Genomic DNA, 27,546 nt, shown 5'->3' with positions numbered 1-27,546 from the left:
TAAGACTTCATAGTACAGATACAGTTCACATCTTCTGTGACTGGCTTACAGAACAGTCCCTTGCAGAGAAAAGTACAAGTCATCAGAGTTGACTAACACGACTTCTTTCCTTCGGCAGAATTGAACGGACATCTCGGTCTGCCTGCGGGACACCGCACACTCTGGAAGAAGAAAGAACACCAAGATGTCAAGTTCCTGCAGAATCAGCCTCTTAGTGAAGGAAATGTGCTCTATTTATTTAATAAATGATTGACAAAAAAATAATTTTGTATTTATTTTAGAAAAATTATATGGCTCACTTTTTGCATATATGTTGCAATACTATGCAATAAGTATATCCTGCAATAAGTTGGCAATATATATATATATATATATATATATATATATATATATATATATATATATATATATATATATATATATATATATATATATATATATATATATATATATTGCAATACTATGCAATAAGTATATCCTGCAATAAGTTGGCAATATATATATTGCAATACTATGCAATAAGTATATCCTGCAATAAGTTGGCAATATATATATTGCAATACTATGCAATAAGTATATCCTGCAATAAGTTGGCAATATATATATATATATATATATATATATATTTCAATAATATGCACTAAGTATATCCTGCAATAAGTTGGCAATATATATATATATATATATATATATATATATATATATATATATATATATATATATATATATATATATATATTGCAATACTATGCAATAAGTTGCCAATAAATAGAAGAAGAGGAATGGAAAGAGGAGATGAGTAAAAGAAGGGAGAGTAAAAGATGAGTCAAAATGAGGGAGAAAATGAGTTAAAAGAAGAATGAAAAGGAAAAGTTGAGAGGAGGAGCTTGGAGAGAGAGCAGAAGAGAGGAGTGGTAATGAGAGGAGCGTAGACGTATAAACAATTACCAAAACGCCAAATGAAATTAAACAAATGTCGGCAAGAGAAGCCTGAACAACACACAGAAAGAGAACAGAGGTGAAATCTGTGACAGCCGAAGCAAATTTTACATAAACTACAAGACGTCCAGCTAAGATAGGCATAAGAGACCTTGTATATGGTAAAAAGCAAGGGGTTGGGAGTCTTATAAGTGTTCTGGGGGAAGGAATCCAACCCTAATATACTCGAGAACAGGTCACTTAAACCCGATCTTGGCTGGAAGTCTCGTATATTACGCACTGAGGAGGAACAGAATGACAGAAATAACATGGAATGATATACAGACAAAATAATCATTAAGAAAGACACTGAGGTACAACACCTATACGTATAGAAACGATGGAGAAATCTAACAAAACGCATCAAAATCTGAGAAGCCGAAGCCAACATTACAAAAACTGCCCAGCGTCCAGCCGAGATGGGCACGTGGGACCTTGTATATGTTATAAGCAAGGGTCGGGAGTCTTGCAATGTGTTCTGGGAGGAAAACTGATCCAACCCTTAATTTACTGAAGAAAAGGTCACTTAAACCCTCTCGGCAGGCCGCCTCGTATATAAACATTACGCATTGGCTAGGTACGGATTGCTCGTATGTAGAGAGGAGATTTATTGAGAGAGAGAGGAGATTTATTGAGAGAGAGAGGAGACTTATTGAGAGAGGATTTATTGAGGAGAGAGAGAGAGAGAGAGAGAGAGAGAGAGAGAGAGAGAGAGAGAGAGAGAGGAGATTTATTGAGGAGAGAGAGAGGAGATTTATTGAGGAGAGAGAGAGAGAGAGAGAGGATTTATTGAGAAGGGAGAGGATTTATTGTGGAGAGAGAGGAGATTTATTGAGGAGAGAGGAGATTTATTGAGGAGAGAGAAGATTTATTGAGGAGAGAGAGAGGATTTATTGAGGAGAGAGAGAGAGATTTACTGAGATTGAGAGAGAGAGAGAGAGAGAGAGAGAGAGAGAGAGAGAGAGAGAGAGAGATTTATTGAGGAGAGAGAGAGATTTATTGAGAAGGGAGAGGATTTATTGAGGAGGGAGAGGATTTATTGAGGAGAGAGAGGAGATTTATTGAGGAGAGAGAGAGGAGATTTATTGAGGAGAGAGAGAGGATTTATTGAGGAGAGAGAGAGGATGAACAAAATACTATATGATAGACAAGAACATTTATATAATCTTAATTACCAGGCACACCATGAGGCACTCAACGGGAGAGAGGAAGTCCTCCACCGCTTCAAGCTAACCTCCACAATGGGTTAAGTAGCTCACTCCTTCAGACACTTCCCTAAGGTATAAAATCTCCTTCAACGAATGTATTTTCCTCCCTTACTGACGTACATAATCTTCATCCTAGGAGCTGCTATAGAAAGGTTACTAAGGTAGGTATACTTAGATGCCTCACTCCTTAACATCAGATATTTCCAAAGGCCAAAAATGAGGTCAGTTAGGTCTTATTGAATGTTTTGGTAAGTTCTTGGTTCAGAAGAATGGTCACATTACCACCAGGGTCATTAAACTACCCCTGGAAATGCCCCAACTCCTCCGAAAGCCTTTTCAAATATGTGTTTTTCAGGTTCATGGTACAGAAGAAGGGTCACACTACCACCAGGGTCATTAAACTACCCCTGGAAATGCGCAAAACTCATCCGAAAGCCTTCTCAAATGTGCATTTCTTCTGATCATGGTACAGAAGTCACATTACCAGAAGGGTCATTAAACTACCCCTGGAAATGCCCCAGACTCCTCCGAAAGCCTTGCCATGTATGTGCTGCTGGGTGCAATACAGGCTTAGTCCTCACGCAGGAGCCCAGCCAATGCGAGACTAGACTAGCCGTGCCGTGTGAGGTCAGAGCGTCAAAATACAATTAACCCGGTATCAGCGACGGGCCAATTTTATGACTTTACCGTGTAGCAGCGACGGGCCAAATTTTTGCCATGACATAAACCCCCTAAAATAGATGATACATAGGGTCGCATTATAAGACATTTCGCCGCCCAAGAACATATATTTGACAAGGCTTTCCTCGGAGTTGTGGGTATATCCAGGAGTAGTTTTATGACCCTGGTGGTAGTTTAACCATTCTTCCGCACCGTGAACCTCAAGAAACACTCATTAGAACCCGACTGACCCCCTCTTTGGCCTTTTGAAATAGCTGATGTGGGAAGCAAAAGTGTCTTATGATACCGGGCATAAACTGATCACAAATGCGTTGATATATATTATGAAATGGTTTGCGTGAGTGATGATTTTTTCTCATTTTTCTCGCTTTGATGGAGGAGCCTTTAACCCGAGAAGTTTCTGGTCCCTACAGAGTTTGGGATGAATAACTCTGTACGGACCCAAAACTTCTCGGGTTGGTCCTGTAAAACGGCCCCTAAACCGACCTTTGGAGGGACCCAAAACTTCTCGGGTTTAACTCGTAATACTTTGCACAGGCCCAACACTTATTTTTCCCTCTCATGTATTACCTATAGATAACATAGGAGAGGGAGGGAGTCCAACACCCAAACAGACTATCTGAAATGGTTATACTGAAGTCGTTTGATCCTAATTCTGTTCTTTCATGGGTTTTTTCTTTATTTCCAGGGGTAGATTTGTGACCTCGATGGTAGTTTGATCCTTCCTCTGTATCATGAACCTAAAAACACAGATTTGCCAAGGTTTTCGTAGGAGTTTTGAACATTTCCAGGAGCAGTTTTGTGGCCCTGGTGGTAGTGTGACCTTTCCTCTGTACCATGAACCTATAGAAACACACATTTGTCAAGGATTTCCTAGGAGTTGTGGGCATTTCCAGGGGTAGTTTTGTGGCCCTGGTGGTAGTGTGACCCTTCCTCTGTACCATGACCCTGATGTAACACAAATCTGGCAAGGCCTTCCTAGGAATTGTGGGCATTTCCAGGGGTAGTTTTATAACCCTGGTGCTGGCCTAACCCTTCTTCAGTTGCATGAACCCACAAATCACTCATTGCAACCCAATTGATCCCCTCTTTGGCCCTTAGAAATAGCTGATGTAAGAAGCAAAACTGTCTTACTATACTGGCCAAAGACATGCCCAAGTTGGTGGCAATGCAGACCCCACAAGACCGCCACAAAGTCATCATTATCCTTGACGGTGAAGGCCTCAGTCATCGTCAAATAGCACAGCCGACTGGTGTGTCTGTCTCTAACGTATGAATGGGTCTGCAGACATATGGCCACAGGCTCCACTAGTGACAGGCCTCAAAGCCTTGCAGCAGATTTTTAACAGTGTAATCACAGCAGGGGTGCATAGACTCATTATTAAATAGATACCTATCATCCTCATATATCGTATAGCTATGGTGCAGTATGTGCTTTACGTATTAATTTTGCCAGATATTATAATTCTGTATACTTTTACCGGTAATTATGGTTCTATACCACCACCTAGAGTTATCATTGACTCAATTAAATAAGGATGAGGTCAGCCCCAGCATTTAAACTGCCTGAGAATGGTCCATGTTATTAAGGATGTACCAATACCAAAATTTTTACCGATACCGATACCCCAATATTTGACCTATACTTGTGCATTAATTTTTTTATACAATAATTCCAGCAGCTAAAAGGCAATATCAAATGTTAATAAAAAAAAACACTACTCATTGTTCCCCCATAGAAGGGAAGAAAAAGGAAAGTACATTAGTACTCTTAAAATGTGCCGATACCACCCATACCGATACATCCCTACATGTTATCAAGGGTTTCTGCACCCAAGCACACACACACACACACACACACACACACACACACTTAACATGGCTTTGGTAGGAGTTGTGGGCCTTTCCACGGCTAGTGTTTTGACCCTGGTGGGAGTCTGACAAGGCTTCTGTACCCATAACTCTAAAAACTCCTGAGAACACATTTTCCTCTTTTTTGGCATTTAGTCGGAAGCGTCTCAGAATAGCGATCAATGTCCTGAGTGGAATGGCTGACAAAATAATTGCATCCACACCACAGTCTCATAATAACTGTCAATAATCTCTGTAATGCATTGAGGACCTAATGTCAGTGACTCTGAGCTGAGTTAGTTAGCACAAGAATGACATCTTGCATACGAACAAGCACCCTTACGCTCAAGAATTATCAATTAGTATAGTACGCTTACGTCAACGATGTATTCACAGCATATGAGCAATGCATTATCTCGTCAAGGCTCATCAGTGCACTTGTGATCCTGAGTCACTGGCACCTCTCTCCTTCACTGAGCTTGGGTACACAGGGCTAACACGTAGTTTGGAAAGTTTTGTTTAGTGGGCAGGGGACAGGGGCGTAGGGTATCAGAAAAGCCGCCTAATTTTTTCCACTCCACCCGGGAATCGAACCCGGGCTCTCTTGGTTGTGAGCCGAGTGTGCTAACCACTGCTTATCGTGTAGCAGCGACGGGCCAAATTTGTGGCTTATTGTGTAGCAGTGACGGGCCAAATTTGTGGCTTATCGTGTAGCAGCGACGGGCCAAATTTGTGGCTTATTGTGTAGCAGTGACGGGCCAAATTTGTGGCTTATCGTGTAGCAGCGACGGGCTAAATTTGTGGCTTATTGTGTAGCAGTGACGGGCTAAATTTGTGGCTTATTGTGTAGCAGTGACGGGCCAAATTTGTGGCTTATTGTGTAGCAGTGACGGGCCAAATTTGTGGCTTATTGTGTAGCAGCGACGGGCCAAATTTGTGTCTTTACCGTGTAGCAGCGACGGGCAAAATTTGTGCCATGATTTAAACCCCCCAAAACAGATGATACATAATCTGATCACAAATGCTTTGATATATATTATGAAATGGTTTGTGTGAGGGGTGATTTTTTCTCATTTTTCTCGCTTGGAGGGACCATTAAGAAACATGATCCCCGCTGCTACCGGGATAAACCTCTCAAGGTGACACTACCAATGGCTCTGAAGGAATAAGGCACAGGACTTTTATTGCAGAACCTGTGCAGGGACCAGAACTGACCACTACATCAATAAAACTACCACTGGTGTCATCAAACTACCCCTGGAAATACCGAGAACTCCAACAAAAGTCTTCTCAAATGAGTGTTTCACAGGTTCATGGTACAGAACAAGGGTCTCTCTACCACCAGTGTCATAAAACTACCCCTGGAAATACCGAGAACTCCAACAAAAGTCTTCTCAAAAGTGTGTTTTTTGGTTCATGGTACAGCAGCAGGGTCACACTACCAGCAGGGTCATCAAACTACCTCTGGAAATGCTGCAAACCTTCATGAAAGCCTCGTCAAATGTGTGTTTCTTAGGTTTATGGTACAGAAGGAGGGTGTCTCTCTACCACCAGGGTCATACAAGTGCAGCATACAATAACTAATGAGGGAGTCACCTATATGCCTGATGGAGGTCACAAAATCTGCAGTCATAACCAGCTTCCCAGGATTCAGAATACCCAGGCTAAGACATTAGTGGCAACAGCTCCATACCATAGTGCCCTGATACTGCCGCTTCATGCCATATAGCATAGTAAGACACACTCGTAGGACTCGACGGAACTTTTATTAGTATTCATTTTATCAGTTATTATTATTCGTATATATTAATCTGTGCTTTAAAAGGTCAAGTAAGTTCAGCGCACACAAGTTTTGGCTGGAAATACTTGTGGTTGAGGCTGACATTTTATCCTAGCCATAGAAGTGGACCCATAGTTATGGAGGGATTTTTTCAGGCTCAAAAAGTAGACTTGTACACTAAAATTTAGGTCATATCTTCTTCATCTGCTATCTAACTCTACCTGGTATTATAATTTGCTATGTAACTCTACCTGCTACATATTCTATTTGGTATTATAATCTGCTCTCGTATTCCAGCATCCATCTTGCTCTCTCGTGGTACAGAGGAGAATTATCTGTGCCATTACCAAGATGGCACGTGCCGCCACCATGCCAGTTAACCTCTGAGGGTGCCACGGCCCTGCTGTCAAGATCCTGGGGCGGTATACACAAACGTTCTTAGCATCGCTAAGTGCACTTAACGGCACAGAATCGTTAAGTTTTCTACTTAAAATGGCGCCGGGCCGCTTAGCGCTGGAGCTGGAGCACTTAGCGGGCGGAAAATTTAAGGCGGGGAAGGGGCTCCCATAGCACCGTTAAAAATGTATAAGTATTGCAAAATAGTTTGACCCTTCCTCTGTACCCTGAACCTAAAGAAACACATATTTGGCAAGGCTTTCCTAGGAGTCTTTGACATTTCCAGGAGTATAGTTTTATGACCAGGTGGTAGTTTGACCCTTCCTCTGTACCCTGAACCTAAAGAAACACATATTTGGCAAGGCTTTCCTAGGAGTCTTTGACATTTCCAGGAGTATAGTTTTATGACCAGGTGGTAGTTTGACCCTTCCTCTGTACCCTGAACATAAAGAAACACATATTTGGCAAGGCTTTCCTAGGAGTCTTTGACATTTCCAGGAGTATAGTTTTATGACCAGGTGGTAGTTTGACCCTTCCTCTGTACCCTGAACCTAAAGAAACACTCATTAGAACCCGATTGCCCCCTCTTTGACCTTCAGAAATACAGAACATAGTTGACATGAGAAGCAAAAGTGTCTTATAATACCAATCCCAGGATATAGTTAATATTGTGTCATCAAAACCCAGATTAAATTCAAACCTCTCCTGCGTCCATCCCACTCTGATTGGGCTCATGTTAACGCCTCCCTGCACTGTGACGCCTTGTTTAAGAGCCCCCGAGCCAAGAAGGACGGAACAGAGAGGGAGAAAGCTGCTGCTGAGAGGGAGAAAATATAAGAAAGATTTTAATGGAAGCGGCCAAGATAGATAATGGAGAGAGAGAGAGAGAGAGAGAGAGAGAGAGAGAGAGAGAGAGAGAGAGAGAGAGAGAGAGAGAGAGAGAGAATTACCTCCACTAAAATGATCCACAAAGTCTAAATGGATGTATATAATCCCCCCTTTGCGCCCATGGACCCCCCTAACGAAACAGACCAGCTATAGTGTAAGCTATCTAATGGGGGCCTTCTCCCCCTCGACAACTTAACAAAACTACAAAAAACATCACACTTTCCCTCCTTATTATAAAAATTCCTTGATTGCTCGTTAACCATTTTAGAAAAAAATAAATTAACACTCACCAATGGGCTCCTCCTGTGTTCCTCGTCTTCTTCTTCTTCCTCCTCCTCCTCCTCTTCTTCGTTTGGTAGTGTCTGCAAATCAAGTTTGGTGTCAATTAACTGTGTAAACATCAAGCAGGTGAAGTCACTCAAATTTATCTATTTGTATATATTTCATGGTGGCAAAATTTAAATTATCAGTTTCATTTTCACCAGTGACACGAATTTGTGGCTGTTTTCCACAATAGAATTTCACTCTAATAAGTGAATCAGACCCCACAGAGATATTACCAGAGTGTGTAGGAATGAATACAAAGATAACCACATACTTTGATTTAACTCTAGGATGTCTCGTGGATCATCAATAAATAAAAAACAAAATATCTGGACAGGCCACTCTTGAGCCCGTTACCTTCAATGACGCCCCAAAACAGTCCCTGCGCCAAGTGTGTAGCCCATATTTTGGTTATGTTAGGTGTGCCTATTAGCAACTACTACTATTTTTACTGAACGAGGGACACATGATCCATATAAACCATTAATACTACCTAATAATATTAAACAAATTATATACGTGCTACCAGGGAATCATGAGGATTAATGTTATTGTAATTCTCACGTTTACTCAACCCTACTAAACCTATCCACCCCGCGCCCACCTAGCCTCCAGCAGGTGCCCACCCTGGCTCGCATAACCATAGCAGGGCACGATAACAGAAAACCTTATTCCCGATAACCGATAACTGATAATGGAAAACCTTATCGGTGATAACCGATATTCGTTAACTGGAAACACAAGTAGAGGCGATAACCGATACCCGATATTAATCCACAATTCCGATACTAGCTAGCGATAAGTCCGATAGGCGAAAACGATACTATATTGATATTTCAAATAAAAAACATAGATGAATTCATATTTTCATTATCTGTATTTTTAAAAACTTACAAAATCTGAAAACCACACGTTGACACGTACACATGGACGGTAATACTAGAAACGCCTGAACCGGTGTTGTGTTGGCGTCCCCAGCGACAAACAGTGGTCTCTCGTGAACTGCACATGCTCAGACCACCAAGCGTAGACCTGAACAGTCTCACAAAGCTTTTTAACCGTAATTTAGAGTTGCTGGAAGGCTGAATCAGACATACAGTACCACTACCACCATCCCCGATGTTTCTAGATCGACACTCTGTACGAGTTGTATTTATATGTACAGAGTGTCGTTCTAGAAACAGCGAGGATGGTTGTACTGTATGTCTGATTCAGCCTTCCAGCAACTGCCCTTAATGTGTTAAAAAGCTTTGTGATACTGTACAGGTCTATGCTTACTGGTCTGAACATGCGCAGTTCACGAGAGACCAGTGTTTGTTAACACAAGCGCCAGCTTTTGACGATGGGACACCAAATAACACAACACCGGGTGCCTTCAATATCATGGCATGCTCACAAACGAATATGGAATATCAAGTTTGAGGCAGTGAATAATCATTTTGGGGGCAAAGTTAAATGATTTTTCTCTTTGACATATTGATTTTTGAGTCTAACAAAAAAATAACCTAGTATTTTAATGTTGATGATCTAAGTACGAAATCTCTTCGCCAAAGATAATTCATACCCCCAAGTTTTTTCATAAAATACCGGGCACCCGGGCCACGCATGCGAGTAGGGAGGAGACAACGTGTTTTTTTTTCTGAGGCGGAAAAAAAGTAGCGATTATCACTAGTTTGGTTACAAAAATAACGAAGATACCGATATATATTTAAATAAGCAGCGGATGGCCGACAACCCGATTTTGTTATCAGCGATAAAGTATCGCGATAACGCCCAGCTATGCGCATAACTCACCACCCACCTTCCTGCAATTACAGCTGATAATGTAGTACTGCGAACACTTAATATAACACGTCACGTCGTAGGGTATTCGTATCTTACAATTTTACTGAACACCAGTCGACCTGTCCTCCCCCGCTCACCTCTGTTGCGCCTCCTCATTCCCAGTCCTACTAAAATGGATTGGCTGAGGAGAAGCACCTTCCACAGGGAGAGCGTGTCAGTTTTCCCTGTTCCTCACTGATGAGGCTGCTGGCCAATACCAAATTTAAAGTGCATATTTCACACCTTTTCTTTCTCCTTATTTTCTCCATGCAAACAGTTTAATACTTACTAAAAAATGGTCATTATCGTAAATAAATCTGTCTCAGGAAAACAAATAACCAGTGAGGCTGGCAAGGAGAGGAAGAGAGCTCACCATGCTGTGCCCAGTGACCATATTGACGTGTGTGTGTGTGTGTGTGTGTGTGTGTGTGTGTGTGATAGACACAACACACCAAAAATATATATATATATATATATATATATATATATATATATATATATATATATATATATATATATATATATATATATATATATATATATATATATATATATATATATATATAGGCATCAGCTCTCAGTGATTTTACTATACTAGGCTACTACTACCCTACTCACCTAGACTTACATGATGATTATGTTGAGTTTATGGCTGAAAGCTTGTTATATTCAATAGCGACATTTGAAATTTAGCGCTGCAAATCTCGGACACAGCAGAGGGCGCTGTTTTGGCCCGGCCGTAGTGAGTTTCTTTATGTGCACCATGTAATTCTGCATGTTTTCATATATAATACATGATGATTATGTTGAGTTTATGGCTGAAAGCTTGTTATATTCGATAGCGACATTTGAAATTTGGCACACGCGGCGATCTCGGATACGGTGCGAGGTGTTGTTTTGGCCTGGCCGTAGTGAGTTTCTTTATGTGTACCATTTAATTCTGCATGTTTTCATATATAAAAATGATGATTATGCTGAGTTTATGGCTGAAAGCTTGTTATATTCAATAGCGACATTTGAAATTTGGCGAGCGTGGCGATCTCGGATACGGCGCAGGGCACTGTTTTGGCCCGGCCGTAGTGAATTTCTTTATGTGCACCATGTAATTCTGCATGTTTTCATATATAATACATGATGACTATGTTGAGTTTATGGCTGAAACCTTGTTATATTCAATAGCGACATTTGAAATTTAGCGCGAATGGCGATCTCGGATACGGTGCGGGGCGTTGTTTTCGCCCGGCCGCAGTGAGTTTCTTTATGTGTACCATTTAATTCTGCATGTTTTCATATATAATACATGATGATTATGCTGAGTTTATGGCTGAAAGCTTGTTATATTCAATAGCGACATTTGAAATTTGGCGCACTTGGCGATCTCGGATACGGCGCAGGGCGCTGTTTTGGCCCGGCTGGAGTGAGTTTCTTTATGTGCACCATTTAATTCTGCATGTTTTCATATATAATACATGATGATTATGTTGAGTTTATGGCTGAAAGCTTGTTATATTCAATAGCGACATTTGAAATTTAGCGCTCGCGGCGATCTCGGACACAGCAGAGGGCGCTGTTTTGGCCCGGCCGTAGTGAGTTTCTTTATGTGCACCATGTAATTCTCCATGTTTTCATATATAATACATGATGATTATGTTGAGTTTATGGCTGAAAGCTTGTTATATTCAATAGCGACATTTGAAATTTAGCGCGCGCGGCGATCTCGGACACAGCAGAGGGCGCTGTTTTGGCCCGGCCGTAGTGAGTTTCTTTATGTGCACCATGTAATTCTGCATGTTTTCATATATAATACATGATGATTATGTTGAGTTTAAGGCTGAAAGCTTGTTATATTCAATAGCGACATTTGAAATTTAGCGCGCGTGGCGATCTCGGATACGGTGCGAGGTGTTGTTTTGGCCTGGCCGTAGTGAGTTTCTTTATGTGTACCATTTAATTCTGCATGTTTTCATATATAAAAATGATGATTATGCTGAGTTTATGGCTGAAAGCTTGTCATATTCAATAGCGACATTTGAAATTTAGCGCGCGTGGCGATCTCGGATACGGCGCAGGGTGTTGTTAAGGTTTTTCATTATCAGTTATCGGTTATCGGGAATAAGGTTTTCTGTTATCGTGCCCTGCTATGGCGGAGACGCTGTCTTTCTCCTCAGTCTGAAGCTAGCCAGCACTGTGAGTGGAACGTTTCTCTGGAATACACACACTGCATTTTGACCCCTACTATGGCACCCAAGCATCCTTCCACCTCGTCCAGTGACATAAGAACATAGGAGTCTGCACGAAGCAGCTCCTCTGAACCTTGGCTCCCGTGTATCTAACCCTACCTAATATCGCTGTCCATGACGCATCAACAAAGTGATGGTGGTGAGTGTTTTTGTTGTGTCAGTGACTTACAAATGTAATGTAGCAATTCTTTCTTTAGAAAACTTTAACTTAACCCGGTGGTGGCAGGGATCATGTTTCTTAATGGTCCCTCCCAGCAAGAAAAATGAGAAAAAATCACCCCTCACACAAACCATTTCATATTATATATCAAAGCATTTGTGATCAGTTTGTGTGTGTTACTTTCCTCTCTGTCAAAGGCTGTAAAATAAGGCAAAAAGTAAGTAGAAAAATATATATCTACCCTTGCAGGTGAAAATATAGCCTGTTAGCTTTTGAGACCAAACCATGTAGTGAGGCTCCTCCTCCCTCCCTGCTGGCTAGGCTTCCTTTTAATATGTATTTCCACACATGATGCGGCCAATATTAGGAGTCTTTTTCACACCAATATTTACTGTATAATGATGACTTGACTCCTGCATTAGCACCGGTGAGTGAGTTAGGGGCTTAAGGAACTTTGATGCCAGGATTGGAGGTGACTTATTCCTGGGTTTAAACTTATACAAAATCAGGTTAGCAACATGTCTGTGGTAAGTCCCTTGTACAATAAGAAATATTACTTTCCTCTCTGTCAAGGGCTGAATAAATAAATCAAATTAATCTAACTATATTATAAAGCAAAACCAATCTTGCATGCATAATATGTATCCAGTGTGTAGTAAGCACTTTGGGAAACATATATCATGCACCCTATGCTTAACCCTGCGGGGATCATGTTTCTTACCCGGTAGAAGCGACGGGCCAAATTTGTGGCTTTACCGTGTAGCAGCAATGGAACAAATTTGTGGCTTTACCGTGTAGCAGCAACGGGCCAAATTTGTGGCTTTACCGTGTAGCAGCAATGGAACAAATTTGTGGCTTTACCGTGTAGCAGCGACAGGCCAAATTTGTGGCTTTACCGTGTAGCAGCAACGGGCCAAATTTGTGGCTTTACCGTGTAGCAGCAACGGGCCAAATTTGTGGCTTTACCGTGTAGCAGCAATGGAACAAATTTGTGGCTTTACCGTGTAGCAGCAATGGGACAAATTTGTGGCTTTACCGTGTAGCAGCGACAGGCCAAATTTGTGGCTTTACCGTGTAGCAGCAACGGGCCAAATTTGTGGCTTTACCGTGTAGCAGCAACGGGCCAAATTTGTGCCATGATTTAAACCCCCCAAAATAGATGATGTGTAAACTGATCACAAATGCTTTGATATGTATTATGAAATGGTTTGTGTGAGGGGTGATTTTTTCTCATTTTTCTCGCTTGGGGGACCATTAAGAAACATGATCCCCACTGCTACAACCACTGGGTTAAAAGGCCTTTCCCTCTAAGCAAGGGGATGTACTGAACATTTTACAACACAATGGGTTACTAAGTGAGCTGCTGAACATTTTACAGCTCAATATAACGGGTTCACCCTTTGGGGGCTTCTGGCGGGGGTAATGAAGGCAGGGCAGGAAGTGAGTAGAGAAAGCTTACCTATTTCTCCAAGCTGCTGAAAAGCTTGTTGGTGAAGAATTACTTGTCGGTGAAGAGACTGTTGTTGAGGTGAGGAGTGCCCTGTGTTATGGCACCTCCTGGCACTGCTACACCAACCTGCAAATATGTGTCCACTCTCAAAGTCTTGTACCGGGAAAGACGGCATGGGATAATATATTATGAAATCTCTCTCTCTATCAAGGGCTGTATAATTAAGATAATTAATTGATACTCTCTCTCTCATATTTGTTTTTTTACATACTTTTCTTCCTCTACCCTCCCTCTCTCTCTCTCTCTCCCCACATAACTCTATACATACAGCCAGGCCTATACTTTGAGGCAGTGCCAACCACTGCACCACGAAGCCACCCCCCCAAAAAAACTATATGGAACTCAATATTCCATTAATTTCATAAAATATGTCCTTTCTGTTGAATATTGATATCTGAAACAGTTGGCAACATTAGCACAAGAGAACTCACTAAACTCAGTACATGTATTTTCCACCAGTTGGTCAGTCACAGTCAGTGCCTCTGCAGTTTGCTTTTGTGAGATTACCAGCTCAGTGGCATCTACGTGTATGCTTGTTAAGTCCTGTTGCTTTCTTTGCTTTACCAGAGACATACAAAGTGAGATTCAAAGGGTTAACCTGAAAGGGTTTTCCTGCAGCTGATCAGCTGGCAGACCAAAGCTTACTAACCTATCTTTTTAAAATTCCCTCAGTGTTGGAGGAAAGGCAAGAGCAGGACTTTAGCAAGTACAATAACTTTATATCGAGAGTTCAAAACTTTAAATAGTGAGTTCAAGGATTAATTCATATCAATTGTCAAAGCCTACTTATAAATTTATAATAATGTAGGATTCTTCTTGTTGTTTTGTGGTATATACCTTGAAGAGAATAAATGAATCATTGCAAATGAATACGTTGTTTTCCTTTACCATCTTTGGAGCACACCATTTAACTCATGGAATACTTTTACTAAAAAAAATAAAAAAAATAAAAAATCATGATTTTGTTTGGTAATAACAATCATGATTTTTTAGTAAAGAAATCAAAGATTTAATCATCTGATTAAATCAATTTGATTTAATCATTGCCAACCCTGCTTAGGCGATTATTTCTTTAGTGACAAATTTTGCTATTATCCAGAAAGCTACATATTCAAGGCACTGTACAGGGGATCCTCAGCTATGATGCCCTCCACCTATGACTATTTCAAGGTTATGACACAACCCACAAATTATTAAGTTTGGAAAGTTTGGTTTTGTGGGCAGCACAACATCTGTGGTCATATGCCGGAGAGAGACAGGAGGGGGAAGGAATTATAGAAGGGAACAGACCCCAGGAGACGGGACACAACCCCTGATTAATACCTGGTACACTGCTGGGTGGACAGGGGCTATGTAGGGTATCGGAAAAGCCGCCCAAATTTTTCCACTCCGCCTGGGAATCGAACCCGGGCTCTCTCGGTTGTGACCCGAGTGTGCTAACCACTGCACCACAAAGCCCCCCTGCAAATATGTGTCCACTGTCAAAGTCTTGTATTGGGAAAGACAGCACTGGATAAGATATTCTATAGTCTCTCTATCAAGGACTGTAAATTAACCCTTTGGTTGCTAAATACTTGCAGGGAGGACTAGCGTAACTTGCCGCTGGTGCTAAACCCTCCCTGCGAGTTCCCAGTAGAGGGTAGCGGGACGCCTAGCGGGTCAGAGGCAAGAACAAACACGTTATCTAATAGGAGTGGCCATACAGGACGCAGGTAGCGGGTTCCCTCCAAGCTTACCTGCTACCCGCGTCCTGTATGGCCACTCCTATTAGATAACATGTGTTTGTTCTTGCCCCTGACCTGATAGGCGTCCTGCTACCCTCTAATGTCAAATGTGTGTTTTTTAGCTTCATAGCACAGAGGAAGGGTCACACCACCACCAGCCTCATAAAACTACCCCTGGAAATGCCCTAAACTCCTACAAAAAACATGTCAAATGTGTGTTTTTTAGCTTCATAGCACAGAGGAAGGGTCACACCACCAGCCTCATAAAACTACCCCTGAAATGCCCTAAACTCCTACAAAAACATGTCAAATGTGTGTTTTTAGCTTCATAGCACAGAGGAAGGGTCACACCACCACCAGCCTCATAAAACTACCCCTGAAATGCCCCAAACCTCAACAAAAGACTTAAATATTACATGTGAGTTTGGGTGTTGCAATGCATTATCATAATCTAACCATCTCTTCTGTCTCCTTTCTTTATTCAGTGGTCTAAGAGCCAAGAGGGAAGGAAGGAAGGAAGGAAGGAAGAAGTTTGCAATGGAAAGAGAATTGATTTGAACACTCACCAAGTCCTTATCCTCCTCCTCCTCTTCTTCCTCTTCATCTTCTCTCTTCTTCCTCCTCTTCTTCATCTGTAAACAGGGTAAGTAAATAAGTCAGCTGTAAAATATTTGTGATTTTTTGAGATAATAAATTATTTTCAATGTAAAAAAAAATATATATAGATATTGTTAGAGAGAGAGAGAGAGAGAGAGAGAGAGAGAGAGAGAGCTTTAATTCTGGTGCCATACTTGCTCACTTTTCTTTCATCTTAAAAATAATCTCTTTACTTTCTCAGCTTTAGAAATTTTCTCAATAACTGTGAAAGCATTAACTCTCTCTCTCTCTCTCTCTCTCGCTCTCTCTCTCTCACACACACACACACAAAATCTAGGCTGCATAATGTGATGACAACTGAGATGATGTGTATATATAATATATATATATATATATATATATATATATATATATATATATATATATATATATATATATATATATATATATATATCTTGGGGAGGCGGGGGCTGAGTCGTCTCAGTAACGGCCTCGTGTTCTGGCGGTCGCGAGTTCAATCCCGCCCGGTGCCACCAAGCTGGGATTTTCAGCCCGCCAGTGGCTTAAAACTACCCACATGCTGTCCAGAAGACCACCTATCAACCCGGACTCTAGATTCTAGGATCAAATGCATCTCATGCATTTGATGCATCAAATGCATCTCATGTGTGGGGGGGCTCCACTCACACAGCTCTTCTGGACAGAGTGGAGGCAAAGGCTCTTCGTCTCATCAGCTCTCCTCCTCATACTGATAGTCTTCTACCTCTTAAATTCCGCCGCAATGTTGCCTCTCTTTCTATCTTCTATCGATATTTCCACGCTGACTGCTCTTCTGAACTTGCTAACTGCATGCCTCCCCCCTCCCGCGGCCCCGCTGCACTCGACTTTCTACTCATGCTCATCCCTATACTGTCCAAACCCCTTATGCAAGAGTTAACCAGCATCTTCACTCTTTCATCCCTCACGCTGGTAAACTCTGGAACAATCTTCCTTCATCTGTATTTCCTCCTGCCTACGACTTGAACTCTTTCAAGAGGAGGGTATCAGGACACCTCTCCTCCCGAAACTGACTTATCTTTCGGCCACCTCTTTGGATTCTTTTTAGGAGCAGCGAGTAGCGGGCTTTTTTTTTATTATTAATGTTTACTTTTTTGTGCCCTTGAGCTGTCTCCTTTGCTGTAAAAAAAAAAAAAAAAAAAAAAGATGAGCTCTGGGAGGGCAGCATGAGCCAATGCAAGATGGCGCCACTATAAACACTCGCCTGCGCCAGAACGGGCTGGGCCGACCATCAGGACCTACCGGAAAGAAGCCTTGGACCGACCATCAGGATCCACCGGGAAGCCTACCGGCGCAATAGGCTGCAATGTAAAAAAAAAAAAAAAAAAAAAAAAAAAAAAAAATGGTTTGTGGGAGTGATGATTTTTTTTCTCATACTTCACACTTAGAGGGAAGGAAGGGCCTGTAATAAGGGGGATATTCATAGGGTTTTGTTGGTAAGAGAACCGGGAAGGACACGTAGTAATGGGTTTAACCCCTTCAACACGAGTATACTGTGTCCTTGTGTGCCCCGTACCATATCCCAGGACGCGCATACTGGCTTGCTTTAGCCAATATACGAGTTATTTATCTCTATATTTATGCTTACATCTCAAAATTATCAATTAATTTATACTTCTTTATGTGCACCATGTAATTCTGCATGTTTTCATATATAATACATGATGATTATGTTGAGTTTATGGCTGAAAGCTTGTTATATTCAATAGCGACATTTGAAATTTAGCGCGCGCGGAGATCTCGGACACAGCAGAGGGCGCTGTTTTGGCCCGGCCGTAGTGAGTTTCTTTATGTGCACCATGTAATTCTGCATGTTTTCATATATAATACATGATGATTATGTTGAGTTTAAGGCTGAAAGCTTGTTATATTCAATAGCGACATTTGAAATTTAGCGCGCGTGGCGATCTCGGATACGGTGCGGGGTGTTGTTTTGGCCTGGCCGTAGTGAGTTTCTTTATGTGCACCATTTAATTCTGCATGTTTTCATATATAATACATGATGATTATGTTGAGTTTATGGCTGAAAGCTTGTTATATTCAATAGCGACATTTGAAATTTGGCACGCGCGGCGATCTCGGATACGGCGCAGGGTGTTGTTAAGGTTTTTCATTATCAGTTATCGGTTATCGGGAATAAGGTTTTCTGTTATCGTGCCCTGCTATGGCGGAGACGCTGTCTTTCTCCTCAGTCTGAAGCTAGCCAGCACTGTGAGTGGAACGTTTCTCTGGAATACACACACTGCATTTTGACCCCTACTATGGCACCCAAGCATCCTTCCACCTCGTCCAGTGACATAAGAACATAGGAGTCTGCACGAAGCAGCTCCTCTGAACCTTGGCTCCCGTGTATCTAACCCTACCTAATATCGCTGTCCATGACGCATCAACAAAGTGATGGTGGTGAGTGTTTTTGTTGTGTCAGTGACTTACAAATGTAATGTAGCAATTCTTTCGTTAGAAAACTTTAACTTAACCCGGTGGTGGCAGGGATCATGTTTCTTAATGGTCCCTCCAAGCAAGAAAAATGAGAAAAAATCACCCTCACACAAACCATTTCATATTATATATCAAAGCATTTGTGATCAGTTTGTGTGTGTTACTTTCCTCTGTCAAAGGCTGTAAAATAAGGCAAAAAGTAAGTAGAAAAATATATATCTACCCTTGCAGGTGAAAATATAGCCTGTTAGCTTTTGAGACCAAACCATGTAGTGAGCCTCCTCCTCCCTCCCTGCTGGCTAGGCTTCCTTTTAATATGTATTTCCACACATGATGCGGCCAATATTAGGAGTCTTTTCCCACCAATATTTACTGTATAATGATGACTTGACTCCTGCATTAGCACCGGTGAGTGAGTTAGGGGCTTAAGGAACTTTGATGCCAGGATTGGAGGTGACTTATTCCTGGGTTTAAACTTATACAAAATCAGGTTAGCAACATGTCTGTGGTAAGTCCCTTGTACAATAAGAAATATTACTTTCCTCTCTGTCAAGGGCTGAATAAATAAATCAAATTAATCTAACTATATTATAAAGCAAAACCAATTTTGCATGCATAATATGTATCCAGTGTGTAGTAAGCACTTTGGCAAACATATATCATGCATCCTATGCTTAACCCTGCGGGGATCATGTTTCTTACCCGGTAGCAGCGACGGGCCAAATTTGTGGCTTTACCGTGTAGCAGCAATGGAACAAATTTGTGGCTTTACCGTGTAGCAGCAATGGGACAAATTTGTGGCTTTACCGTGTAGCAGCGACAGGCCAAATTTGTGGCTTTACCGTGTAGCAGCAACGGGCCAAATTTGTGGCTTTACCGTGTAGCAGCAACGGGCCAAATTTGTGCCATGATTTAAACCCCCCAAAATAGATGATGTGTAAACTGATCACAAATGCTTTGATATGTATTATGAAATGGTTTGTGTGAGGGGTGATTTTTTCTCATTTTTCTCGCTTGGGGGACCATTAAGAAACATGATCCCCACTGCTACAACCACTGGGTTAAAAGGCCTTTCCCTCTAAGCAAGGGGAGGTAGTGAACATTTTACAACACACTGGGTTACTAAGTGAGCTGCTGAACATTTTACAGCTCAATATAACGGGTTCACCCTTTGGGGGCTTCTGGCGGGGGTAATGAAGGCAGGGCAGGAAGTGAGTAGAGAAAGCTTACCTATTTCTCCAAGCTGCTGAAAAGCTTGTTGGTGAAGAATTACTTGTCGGTGAAGAGACTGTTGTTGAGGTGAGGAGTGCCCTGTGTTATGGCACCTCCCAGCACTGCTACACCAACCTGCAAATATGTGTCCACTCTCAAAGTCTTGTACCGGGAAAGACAGCATGGGATAATATATTATGAAATCTCTCTCTCTATCAAGGGCTGTATAATTAAGATAATTAATTGATACTCTCTCTCTCATATTTGTTTTTTTACATACTTTTCTTCCTCTACCCTCCCTCTCTCTCTCTCTCTCTCCCCCCTCATAACTCTATACATACAGCCAGGCCTATACTTTGAGGCAGTGCCAACCACTGCACCACGAAGCCACCCCCCCAAAAAAACTATATGGAACTCAATATTCCATTAATTTCATAAAATATGTCCTTTCTGTTGAATATTGATATCTGAAACAGTTGGCAACATTAGCACAAGAGAACTCACTAAACTCAGTACATGTATTTTCCACCAGTTGGTCAGTCACAGTCAGTGCCTCGGCAGTTTGCTTTTGTGAGATTACCAGCTCAGTGGCATCTACGTGTATGCTTGTTAAGTCCTGTTGCTTTCTTTGCTTTACCAGAGACATACAAAGTGAGATTCAAAGGGTTAACCTGAAAAAGGGTTTTCCTGCAGCTGATCAGCTGGCAGACCAAAGCTTACTAACCTATCTTTTTAAAATTCCCTCAGTGTTGGAGGAAAGGCAAGAGCAGGACTTTAGCAAGTACGTAGACTCATTCAGAAAAGCAATACACACTCACTTGTCACAACACACCAACAGTAACAATTACACTTCCTTCACTTCCCTCCCCTGCACACTCGGCTCCCCGGTCCCCCGAACAGCCAACACAAATATGCCTTTCATGCAACTGACAGCTGCCCGCCGCATTATCCAGAATCAGTCCACAAAGCTAACTGGCAATCATGTGTGTTTGAGTGTGTGTTGGGTGTGATTCTGGAGCAAGTCAGTGTGTTGGGTGTGATTCTGGAGTAATTCAGTGTGTGTTGGGTGTGATTCTGGAGCAAGTCAGTGTGTTGGGTGTGATTCTGGAGTAATTCAGTGTGTGTTGGGTGTGATTCTGGAGTAATTCAGTGTGTGTTGGGTGTGATTCTGGGGCAATTCAGTGTGTGTTGGGTGTGATTCTGGGGCAATTCAGTGTGTGTTGGGTGTGATTCTGGAGCAAGTCAGTGTGTGTTGGGTGTGATTCTGGGGCAAGTCAGTGTGTGTTGGGTGTGATTCTGGAGCAAGTCAGTGTGTGTTGGGTGTGATCCTGGAGCAAGTCAGTGTGTGTTGGGTGTGATTCTGGAGCAAGTCAGTGTGTGTTGGGTGTGATTCTGGGGCAAGTCAGTGTGTGTTGGGTGTGATTCTGGAGCAAGTCAGTGTGTGTTGGGTGTGATCCTGGAGCAAGTCAGTGTGTGTTGGGTGTGATTCTGGAGCAAGTCAGTGTGTGTTGGGTGTGATTCTGTAGTAATTTGGTTTGTGTTGATGTGATTTCCTAGCATGGGTATATTAGTGACCCTAGATGCAGTTTGACCCTTCCTCTGCACCTTGAACCTGGAAAACACTCGTGAAGGCCTGATTGACCTCCTTTTTAAGCTTTGGGAATAGGTTATGTGCGGCACCCAGAGCCAAAACAGACACTTCAGGCACTCAGTCATTAATGAAGACTAATGAAACGTGTAATAATTCCTGCGATGGTCAATTAGTAGCTTCAAAATTAGGTCAAACACGAGGTCAACACTCACAGTCCAGCGGCGCCCTCAGACCGGGCATGGCGCCGCAGCTTACAGGTGTGGCACTGCCCTGGCACTGCGAGGGGCAGCACTGTGGGGAGCCTGACCACCCCAAGCCCTGCAGGAGGCCATGGAGGGAGCCTTGGGGCGGGCTGGCGGTCGGGGCTTGGGCTCGGGCGTGGTCTTGGGTGGCGGTGGCTGGAAGGTAACGCAACTTTCAGGTCACTCTTCCTATACTTGTTATATACTTGTAGTAACAGAGAACATTAACCGTCCCATCACAAGGCGTTCCATACTCTTGTCTTCCCCTCCAGCTTGGCTTCCCTTGCTTCGTTTTCTAGGACACTTTCAAGGTCGCTGGGTATCCGGGGCTTTAAACCTGGGGACATGGTGGCTAGACGAGGCCTTTTAAACATTTAAACATGGCGCAGGGGGCGGGGGAGGAGGGGGAGGAGGAGGTGGAGGAAACTTTAGAGGGGACGATGATGGGGAGGAGGAGGAGAAGGAAGAGGAGAATACGTGTGTGTGTGTGTGTGTGTGTGTGTGTGTGTGTGTATGTGTTTGTGTGTGTGTTTGAGTGTGTGTGTGTGTGTGTGTGTGTGTGTGTGTGTGTGTGTGTGTGTGTGTGTGTGTGTGTGTGTGTTTGTGTGTGTGTGTGTGTGTGTGTGTGTGTGTGTGTGTGTGTGTGTGTGTGTTTGAGTGTGTGTGTGTGTGTGTGTGTGTGTGTGTTTGTGTGTTTAGGAGCGGAGACGAACAGTAAGGGAGAGAGAGAATGCCTTAGACCGATGCACAATGTCTTCAATAAGTACGTAACAGAGAGAGAGAGAGAGAGAGAGAGAGAGAGGAACTTTATTTCTATTGTTACAATGGTTATTCTTTTCCATGAGACCTACGCTTACGAGAACATTAAAATGAAGTTAATACACAAAAGAAAATACCTATATCAAAATTGAGTTAGACAACATTCGTGAGTTATAAGGTAAAAAGTATTAAACATACAAAGCTAAAACGTTATCATGATAAAAGGTTAAAGTGTTAAGATCAGAGTATGATGTAGTCAGACAATATAACACAAAATGTTTAAATATGGTGAGGCAATCAGAGTAAAAAAAAATCATAAGTGGGCTACAATTATATGACTGTCCAGGGAGGGGGATTCCAACCCTGCCCGGCAGATTCATAGGTAGGCATGCTAACCACTACACCACGGAGCCATAAGAATTAGCCACACTATACCAGGACAAATAATTCTTAGTGTGTGTGTGCCCTGGTAAGATTCAAATGTGCTGCCCTGGTAGTGAGTAAGTGTATGGGGTTTGGTGAGTAAGCTTATGGGCACAAGTAAGTTATGGGCATTGGTGAGTAAGTTTTGGGGGAAGGTGAGTAAGTTTATGGGCATTGGTGAGTAAGTTTTGGGGGCAAGGTGAGTAAGTTCATGGGCTCAGGTAGGTATGGACATGGACATGGTGAGCAAGTTTGGGGCAAAGTAGGCGGATTTATGAGCTAAGTAAGTTTATGGGAGCATTGGTGAGTAGTAAGTGGGGGGCAGGTGAGTAAGTTCATGGGCTCAGGTGAGTAAGTTTATGGGCATTGGTGAGTAAGTTTATGGGCATTGGTGAGTAAGTTTTGAGGGCAAGGTGAGTAAGTTTATGGGCATTGGTGAGTAAGTTTTGGGGTAAGGTGAGCAAATTCATGGGCTCAGGTGAGTAAGTTTATGGGCATTGGTGAGTAAGTTTTGGGGGAAAGGTGAGTAAGTTTATGGGCTCAGGTGAGTTTATGGGCATTGGTGAGTAAGTTTTGGGGGCAAGGTGAGTAGGTTCATGGGCTCAGGTGAGTAAGTTTATGGGGATTAGTGAGTAAGTTTTGGGGGCAAGGTGAGTAGGTTCATGGGCTCAGGTGAGTTTATTGGCATTGGTGAGTAAGTTTTGGGGGCAAGGTGAGTAGGTTCATGGGCTCAGGTGAGTAAGTTTATGGGCATTGGTGTGTAATTTTTGAGGGCAAGGTGAGTCAGTTTACGGGCACCAGTAAGTTATGGGCATTGGTGAGTAAGTTTTGGGGGCAGGTGAGTAAGTTCATGGGCTCAGGTGAGTAAGTTTATGGGCATTGGTGAGTAAGTTTATGGGCATTGTTGAGTAAGTTTTGGAGGCAGGTGAGTAAGTTCATGGGCTCAGGTGAGTAAGTTTATGGGCATTGGTGAGTAAGTTTTGGGGGCAAGGTGAGTAAGTTTATGGGCACAAGTAAGTTTATGGGCATCGGTGAGTAAGTTTTGGGGGCAGGTGAGTAAGTTCATGGGCTCAGGTGAGTAAGTTTATGGGCATTGGTGAGTAAGTTTTTGGGGAAAGGTGAGTAAGTTTATGGCGCAAGTAAGTTTATGGGCATTGGTGAGTAAGTTCATGGGCTCAGGTGAGTAAGTTTATGGGCATTGGTGAGTAAGTTAATGGGCACAAGTGAGTAAGTTATGGACATTGGTGAGTAAGATTTTGGGGGCAAGATGAGTAAGTTTATGGGCATTGGTGAGTAAGTTTATGGGCACAAGTGAGTAAGTTATGGGAGAGAGAGAGAGAGAGAGAGAGAGAGAGAGAGAGAGAGAGAGAGAGAGAGAGAGAGAGAGAGAGAGAGAGAGAGAGAGAGAGAATCAGAAACTTTATTTCCATTTATACAATGGTTATTCTTTACTGGCTTAAAACTATTGAACACGGTATATGGAGTGCGATAAAATATACAGATAATCCCTAAAATATAAGTAGTATATAATTGGTGCTAAAGATAAAGTGTGGACTAATATCTAGGACATCATGCAGAACATTATATGATAAAATGTAATAAGAGTATTCAGTCTGATTAGTTTCCTGAGCTATCTTGCGAGAGGTGTTTCTTCAGATTGACCTTAAAGGTATGCAGACTGTGACAATTCTTTGCCTTTGTGGGGAGGTTATTCCATAGTTTTGGCCCTCTGACTGTGATAGATCGGGACCCAATGTCACTGTGTGTTTTGGGTACACAGAGGAGATTTTGTTGTCTTGTGTTTATGTCAACTATTTGTCCTACTTGTGGAAAAGAGAATAGCCATTCAGGAAAATGCTTCTTCAGTGCTTTGAACACTGTGATGCACTGTTCAAAAATGCACTTCTGCGTAACATTTGGCCACTGTAGTTCTTTTAAGAGTGGGCTGACATGGTCAAACCTTCTGTAGCTTCTGAACTCTATTCAGCTGTGTGATATTTGTGGTGCCCCAAACAGTCATCCCATAGTTAAGGTGACTTAACGCAAGTGTCTGAACCACTATTAGCCTGGCTTTTCTGCTGAGCATGTCTTGAAAACGACTGATGTACATAAGCATGCCAGATACCTTTTTACTGATTTCTGTCACGTGCATATCAAACAACATGTTACTGTCGAAATGTAGCCCCAAGTTTTTGACATTTTGACAAGGTTTTACTAAGGCACCCCCTACTTTGATAGTGGTGTTATCCGGTATTCGTGACATCAGAGCTCTTGTGCCTAGAAATATACATTGAGTTTTTTTGGAGTTCAGCAAGAGACCATTCCTGTTAAAATAGTTTTTAATTTTTCCTAATGTCTGTTCTGTTCTGAGAATTAGTTCAGGTAGATTTTCAGTATTACCAGTATGAATGAATTGTGTGTTGTTAGCATATTGAATAACAAAACGTTCTTTAATTTCTTGTGGCGGGTCATTTACGAAGACGTTAAATAGCAGAGGGCCGAGAATAGATCCTTGCGGGACTCCAAAAGGCACTTCTAGTGTAGAGGACAAATTTCCCCCGATTCACACAGACTGAGTCCTGTTACACAAATAATCTTTAAACCAAAATATATCTATTCCTAATTTGTTACATTTTCTAAGTAGAATGTTATGGCTGACACTGTCAAAAGCTTTAGATAGGTCGCAAAGAGTTCAAAGACATATTTCTCTTTTGTCCGTGGTGTCATAAATCTTTTTGGAAACTTGTAAGAGTGCCGTCTCAGTAGATAAGTTTGGTCTGAAGCCATGTTGAGTACTGCTAAAGAGGCAATGCCGTTCCATAAATTGGGCCAATTGAGTTGCGACTATCTTTTCTAATATTTTCCATACAACTGGGAGCAAGGAAATTGGCCTGTAGTTAGCTACTTCTTCTGGATTTCCTTTCTTAAATATTGGTGTGACAATAGCATGTTTCCAGGCATTATACCTGTTGTAATAGATGTATTTATGATGCATGTGATATATGGTAGAATTGCTGGCAGAGCGTCTTTGATGAATCTCAGGGAAATATACATTGAGGAATGTTGGACCTCCAGTGAAATGGAGGGATAGGGTGCAAGAGTACGTTAGGGAGAGGGGGGAAAGATCCTTGAGCAGGCAAGGAGGGAGTGTCTGGATAGAGAAGGTTGGAAGCTCTTCTGCCGTGGCCATCCCCTGGTGGGAGCTCCTAGGAGCAAGCATCCATGACATGAATGAATGAGAAATACATGCGTGAAGGAAAGACAGATGGGAAAGGACAGATAGATAGATGAACTGATAAATACAGAAATACATGTTTGAAGGGGGGAAAAGGCTGATAGATAATATAATACATGCTTTAATATATACATGTGGGAAAGAAAGAGAAGGGGAGAAGCAGATAGATAGATAAACTGATAAATACATGTGTGAGAGGGAGGATAGGTCAATAGATAAATGATAGATTAATAGATAGACAGATGAAGACAGTGCATATGTTAATAGATAAAATAAATAAATAAATATGGAGAGAGATCAATGAATTTATATTCTAAGCAAGAACTACCATTACTACTACTACTACTACTACTACTACTACTACTACTGCACTCACCCTTAGGCCTAGTGTCGTCAAGGCTCCGAGTCGAGGGGCGGGGGCAGCTCTCCCCTCCCCTGCGGCACCCCCGAGGCCCCCTGTGCCACCCCCGCTGTCCCCTGTGGCACTATTTGTATGACAGTATCTTGGGGTCCTCTTTCATTGGTGGAAAGTTTGGTGGTGAAGTTGGTGAATTTTTCCTCCTCCTCCTCCTCTTCCTCCTCCTCCTTTTTCCTTCTTCTCTCCTCTCTCCATCTATTTGTTCCTGTGTTTCTCTCTCCTCCTCCTCCTCTTTCTTCTCCTCCTCTTCTTCCTTTTCCTCCAGTTTGATCACTTGACTAGCTTTGTTTTCCTCCTCCTCCTTCTCCTCCTCGGTTTTGGGCTCGTCACTTGGCACTCTGACATCACCCTGGAGTGCCGAATCACCCTCCGTCTGAGGTGCCACACTAACACTGGCACTCACGGCACTGCACTCGTCAACAGTGGCACAGTGTCGGAAACACAACCAGTCTCACTAGTCGGCACTTCCTCCGTGCTAATAACTGTCACATTATGGGTGGTGGTGGTGGTGGTGGTGGTGGTGGGTTGAGTGGGGTGCCGCTGTAGACTCCCAAAGCTGCTCCTCCTTGCTCCGAGACACCTGCCCGGCGGTTACCTGAGAATAAATAAATAGATAAATAAATCTGTCTCTCTCCCCATGCGGCGACTATGCCTGATGAACGAGCCTCCCATAACCCACTTAGCCAGGGGGGCACCTCTTTGGCCGACTCGGCAAGGAGTGGCTCTCCCGTCACGCTGGTCGCGGGTTCAGTCCCAGGCAGCCGGGGAATACCCTCTCCTTGTTGTGATTAATTTCTCGTGTGTTTGGATACACGCAGAGGACGTGTGGGACCGAGAGAGTAATAGAAAAAAAGAGAATAGAAAATCTCGTCATTAAATATATATATACATAATTAAAATATTGAGAGAAGTAAATATCAATTGACAGATAATAATATAAAAGAGCATTTGACTTACATTTAGCATAGATAAATATATACAGATTATCTATCTATCTATGGACACACAC

The 27,546-nt window shown here is 42.3% G+C and overlaps 3 long non-coding RNA genes across 5 annotated transcripts; 2 read left to right on the top strand and 1 right to left on the bottom strand.

Moving 5' to 3' along the window:
* LOC126990249 (uncharacterized) lies at positions 1 to 27,546 on the bottom strand. Of its 3 annotated transcripts, none has more exons than XR_007744165.1 (6): positions 27,233 to 27,546; positions 26,496 to 27,132; positions 21,673 to 21,858; positions 13,790 to 13,906; positions 8,073 to 8,144; positions 1 to 161 (listed from the first exon to the last, which is right to left on the bottom strand). It is a non-coding gene; the product is annotated as an uncharacterized LOC126990249 (long non-coding RNA). The 3 variants fall into 3 exon arrangements; XR_007744164.1 differs by lacking the exon at positions 13,790 to 13,906 and adding an exon at positions 19,888 to 20,004 and having other exon boundaries at positions 21,673 to 22,039; positions 27,233 to 27,545; XR_007744163.1 differs by lacking the exon at positions 13,790 to 13,906 and adding an exon at positions 19,888 to 20,004 and having other exon boundaries at positions 27,233 to 27,542.
* On the top strand, positions 3,993 to 7,839 carry LOC126990252 (uncharacterized). Its single transcript, XR_007744169.1, has 2 exons — positions 3,993 to 7,306; positions 7,413 to 7,839. It is a non-coding gene; the product is annotated as an uncharacterized LOC126990252 (long non-coding RNA).
* On the top strand, positions 22,481 to 24,302 carry LOC126990251 (uncharacterized). Its single transcript, XR_007744168.1, has 2 exons — positions 22,481 to 23,005; positions 23,841 to 24,302. It is a non-coding gene; the product is annotated as an uncharacterized LOC126990251 (long non-coding RNA).

The sequence above is a fragment of the Eriocheir sinensis genome, unplaced genomic scaffold (genome assembly GCF_024679095.1).
Source record: "Eriocheir sinensis breed Jianghai 21 unplaced genomic scaffold, ASM2467909v1 Scaffold1508, whole genome shotgun sequence".
In the NCBI taxonomy this organism is placed as follows: domain Eukaryota; kingdom Metazoa; phylum Arthropoda; class Malacostraca; order Decapoda; family Varunidae; genus Eriocheir; species Eriocheir sinensis.
Note: the sequence above shows the minus strand (reverse complement) of the source record. Positions and strands in the feature narration are given on the sequence as shown.